This window comes from Pteropus vampyrus, unplaced genomic scaffold, assembly GCF_000151845.1.
Source record: "Pteropus vampyrus isolate Shadow unplaced genomic scaffold, Pvam_2.0 Scaffold35, whole genome shotgun sequence".
NCBI lineage: Eukaryota > Metazoa > Chordata > Mammalia > Chiroptera > Pteropodidae > Pteropus > Pteropus vampyrus.
Window position 1 is genome coordinate 3,967,924 of NW_011888816.1, and position 5,571 is coordinate 3,973,494.

At 41.5% G+C, this 5,571-nt stretch overlaps 1 pseudogene; it reads left to right on the plus strand.

The window, feature by feature from the left end:
* Positions 1-3,296: 3,296 nt before the first annotated feature.
* LOC111738158 lies at positions 3,297-3,415 on the plus strand (annotated as a pseudogene).
* Positions 3,416-5,571: the final 2,156 nt, after the last annotated feature.

The following is a 5,571-nucleotide window of genomic DNA, read 5'->3' on the forward strand; positions in this document are numbered from 1 at the left end:
TGGTGGCTAACATCCATTCTCCCTCCTTTTAAACATAGGTCCTGCTTAGGTTGCAATGCACCCACGCACCCTCCCATGACCTGTTGGTCATGAGGCATACTCTCAGTAAATGAGATATAAAAGCACATTTCCTTGCATGGGACTTTTAGGAAAGCACTTTTAAAAGTACAAACTAACCTACATTTTGCCTTGTAATCATTCTTTCTTCCTACCTCTGTCTATCTGGAATGTAGAGTGGGTAATTAGGAGACACGGTGCTTGACAGCTTCATTGAGAAGATGCAAGGCCTGAGACTGCCTTACTGTTTGAGAGAAACAAACCCTATTTAATTAATCACTATAGGTGGCTTTCTGTTGTTTTCAGCCAAACTCAATTCTAACTGACTCAACTTTACACATAAAGAAAGATACTAAACAAAATCAACAAGCAAATAAGAAGGAATCTGGAGGTCAAAGATAGTACAAAGAACAGAATAAAACTCCAAAATAATTAAAATAATTATATTATCCCCAGAGAGGTTCATTCATTTAACCAATATTTATAGAGTGACTTTTAAGTGACGTGCCTGATATGAAAACTGGATAAGAGATAAAATACTATGTCGCATCCATGAAACAGAAATGGAATGTTGTGAAAAGAGATGATGAAAATAGGAAAGAAGATAAGAGAACTAAAGAATAAAAATAAGATATTCAGCATAAAAAAATAAATTCCAGAAACAGAGAAAATGGTTGAGAGTAAAACGTTATGAGTATATCTCAGGGAGATTTCCCAGGCATAAAAGACATGACTTTCCTTATTGAAAAGGGCCCAGTGAGGGATCAATACGGTGAGTGAGAAAGTATCCTTGCCAGTGCAAAATGATGAAATTTCAGAATATCGTAGGTAAATCAGAGGTTCTGAACTCTTCCAGAAAGAAACAAAATCAGGGAGATTAAAAGTCAGAGCGGCATGGGTCTTCCTAGGAGCAACACTGAATGCTAGGCAAAGGAGAATCGCCTTCAAAATTCTGAGAGAAAATAATACGCAACCTAGAATTCTATTTCTAGCCGAAGTGTAATTCAAGTGTGAGGGAAAAACAGACATGAGTTGGAAAATGGAACCCACGAGACTCACTTTCATTGAAAACCACTGATAGATGTGCTCCAGCAAATTAAGGGAGTAAACCAAGAAAGAAGACATGGGGTCTAAGAAATGGTCTCCAACAGAGTGGAGCACCAAGGGAAGTCTGGCCGAGGTTGTTATGGGAGATCCAGGGAACCAGCCCATGCAGAACAGAAAACAGAGCCTCCAAAAGAGAGATCCAAAGGAAATAAAAGGCAACTGTTGACACAAAGATTATCTAATGTAAAGGAGAATTCCAAAAGGAAACACTGGTAGGCATACGGTAGATGGGATGTTGCATGTGGGAAAAAATACAGGTACCTGAAAACCAGGTGAATGAATAAAATCAGGAGACTATTAATTTCAGGAAAATGAAAAAAAGATAAACTTCGATTTGCCACTGCAATGAACATTATTTACATAGCCACAATAATGTAAACATTGATTGTTATCACATAAAAATTATTTGGTAAAAGTTTTGGAAGGATGAGAGTAGGGAAATGAGTTCTGGTGGTATTGTAACAAACATTGACCAGTTTAGCAGGATGTCAATAGGTAAGTTCTAAAAATTGTGAATAAAAAGCTAGCAATATAAAACTCCTTAGAAATCTACAAGTTAATAACAGGAAAAAAACAGGTGAAAGAGGCAAAAATAAATTGCTTCTAGGGTGCAGACCTGAAGATTAGGAAGAGTGAGTGTGGGGAGAACTAATTCTTTGTTCTAAATCTTTCGGTATGCTATAATGGCGTGATGATTTGTTGGTACTAGACTCACACATTGAAACTCTCTAAGCACTGCTTCTGACCCTCCCAGCCTCACCTGTCTGTTATTCGACCTTGGTTGTTGACAGTTCTATACAGGATCTGGCCAGCTTCCTGCAGGTGCAACCTGGCCTTAGGCCCACACCCTATGTTTCTTACTTCATGCCCTTGGGCTTGTCTGAGAAAGCCCAAGCAGGAGCCACCGTGGGAACCTGCTCACTGCTCATGTATGTGAAAGGGAGTTAATACCCTGTGAGTCACACCTTTGACCAAATGGGGGTGGGGGAAATCCTGAGCCGGTGGATGCATCCTTCCCTCTTCCCCTGGATTGACAGTGCTGAGATATTCATGCAGCTTTTAGGCAGTCCCCCAGGGTAGAGCAACCAGTCAGCTATAGTCATGACCGAGTGATAAAGGATCTTGGAACTGGCTCTCCCTCTTTCCTTCTTCTCCCTTTGTCACTTATTCCCTCCCTGGATCAAATCCCCAATTTGCATTGGTCTCAGGCTTTGCTTTCTGGTAGACCTAGTTTAAGACGAAACTGATGAAAAACTTTTAAATAAAGGCAAAATAAATAAAATATTCAAATAATCTATTTTTAAAAAAATCTAAATGGAAGATGATAATATAACAAAGGAAATGCAAAGTGTAATTGCAAGATTTTTGAAACCAAAGATAAATACTCCAAAAGGAAAACTGATGGGTTAGAATTTATAATTATGGATGGTCTCTGCAAAATTAGAAGTTGAAGAAACGAGGAAATAAACTGTAAAAAAAATGCTCTGAAGTTTTCTTTCACCATGAGAGGTGAAGGGGACAGAGCTGGTAAAATGTCTTGTGGGGGACATATGGCCATTATCTAATTTCATATGTCAATGGAAAATATAAGCTTAAGTATGATAATAAAAACAGGCAAGTATCCACTAGCAGAATGGTGAAACCCAAAAATAGTTGTAAATCAATGATGGCAGAGTGAGTTAGTATACAGAGAAACAAAATAGTGGGGGAGGGGGAAGATAAATCAGGACCAACAATTAAAATGAATAAAAACCATTAAAAAAAAAAAGAACTAAAAATAAATATATTACTTAAACCAATAATCATAAATGGACTAAATTCTCCCTTTAAAGAATGAACTCTCAGGCTAAAAGCAAAACTAAATTTTCATCCATACACAGTTTCTAAAAGACATTTCTAAAAGTAAATAATGAAGAAATGTTGATTTTAATACTCAAAGATATGCCAGGAAAATGTACACAGTTAAAAAACAAGAAAGGTGACATTTCAATATAAAGCTCAATTCAAGGCCTGAACTATTAAATGAAGAAAATAATTAGATATTGTACTATAAAAGATATAATCCTCGAAGAAGATAAAACAGCCGTGGAACTTTGGGCAATAAAAAATGTAACAGCAAAATACATAGAATAGTCTATGGCCGCGCCACCCTGAACAAGCCCCATCCCGTCTGATCTCGGAAGCTAAGCAGGGTGGGGCCTGCTTAGTACTTGGATGGGAGACCACCTAGGAAGACCAGATGCTGTAGGCGTAAAAAAATTTAAAAATAAGGGATTGTAAGCTGACAATGTCCTTGCAATCTGTGAGGCTAACCAAGGATTGCCTTGCCTAAAAAAAAAAAAAAAAAAAAAAAAAAAAAAGAACAAAAATGCCTATAAATTTAAGGGAAAAGTTGATAAAATCACAATGATAGTAGAAGATCTATTACATCTTTTTCATTATTTTGGTGTCTCGAGGAGTTAAAAATGAGCAACGTAGAAAGTAGTTAAATATCGCAACCAACAAGTTAACTTAATAGATCTACACGATTTTTTTTTTTTTTTTTTTTTTAGCCCGGGAAAACGTGTTTAAAAATCAAGATTTACTGGACCATGAAGAAAACAATTAAGTTCTCTTCAATATGAGATTTCGGATCACACTCCTCACGGACTCTAGCTATTTTTGTCTTTCCCACTCCCCCATTCCAAGGGTAAATAAATCAGCATGTGGGATGGGGCAAGCCACACCTAGTGCAATAATGAGAAGGCAGATGGAGGGATGGAGCCAAAGGAACTGGGGTCACTGAGTGCCTGCAACGTGCTGGTGCGTCTGTGTGCCACCCCTTTTCCTATATTTCCTCATCCAGTTCTCGGCACAGCCCCGTGTCGAGGAATCGCCACCCATTTTGCAGGCGATGAACAGCTATTCTCACTGTTCACTATTTCGACGATCAGATCCCTATCGACACCAGCAAACAAAATCCCTGCCTTTCATTAGAAAGAGAAGACATACCCTCTGCCCTCACATTCAAGACTCTTTCCCATCTCTGGGTGGCTCTCTTCCACTTCCATAGTAAAATGGGGATTGTCACACTGACCCACTTCCCAGCAGGGCTGTGAGATGTAACGACTAATTATGAAGGCTAATAAAATATTTACAGAGCCTATAGCACACTCTGGAAGTGCAAGGGCTTATTTAATAAAAACAATGGCAGTGCTAGATAAACACCGCACAGAGCCTAGTGCTACTCTTGAGAAGAGTAAACAACTCGTCAGGGTAATTTCAAGCTCTATTAGACTCTTGCAGCAAATATCACTGTTACCCAAGAAGAGAGAAAATCTGCCACACAGGAAATCTTGACTGAAGGCCACGGCCCAGCCATGCAGAGCAGTGTAGTTCGATTAAAATGAGCAGTGACCTTTCATGCAAGCGCTGGTATCTCTGGGCTTTTCAGAATTCAGGAAGGTGGAAGTGAATCGGCTCCATGCAACCTTGGGCTCAAGCTCCAGGGCCTTGCTTGCATTGTAAAGAAACACCTCTCCCGGAATACAAAGCGGAGGACGATCTGGGCTCTAGCCAGAGGAAGAGAGGGATGTCTTGGTGAAACGTGTAGGAGCATTTCGAATCTTTGCAAGGGACAATAGAAAGAGCAAACAGCGTGGCCCATTTAAATAACAAAAAGGCCATTGTATCAGAAGGGTCCAGACAGGAAAACAGCACCCACGCCAGGAATTTGGTGCAGGGGACTAGAGGTGGTAGAAAAGCTGAAAGGGCACCAGGGGGACAGCGAGGCCACCCAGAGATCAGCAGCAGTGGGAAGCTGCTACCACCCCTGGGTCTGGAGGCACAAAGGCGGAGGGAGTGTTACCGAAACCCAGATGTGAGCTGGCACCAAAGAGGATGCAGCCACTGTCAGAGAGAGACACAACTGGAACCAGAGAAAGGAGGGGAGAAATCCTGCCTTCTCCTTCCTCCTGCTATTCAGTGTCCCATGTGTGTCTTCCACTGGCCAAGGCCAAGCAGAAGCCAGTAGACAAGGATGCGTAGTCTGCATGGGCAGCACGGAACAGAGCAGGGGAGGGCTCTGAGGGCCAGTGGTCGGATGCCCAGGGGAGAGCAGGGCAGTGGGAGGAGGGGTGAGCGAGGCTGGCTAAGTCAGATAGGATGCTAGACTCTCATGGAAGAAAAATGGGAAACATAGGTTTTTAAGCCAGGCGTGACTTGCCCCCATCCCACGCGCTGATCCGGGACCGAGTTCTGGCTGGTGAGTCGTCCTCTGGTGAGCCTGGTGCCTGCCGCATCCACTCCCCGTGAACACAAACCTTTGGGTCAAGGGACATGGTTCTTGTCACTTAACACAAGTTGTGGAAATGCCAGCACTGGCGGGCTCCGGGAGCGTGTGAGTTCTCTTGCTCCGAATCTGATTTC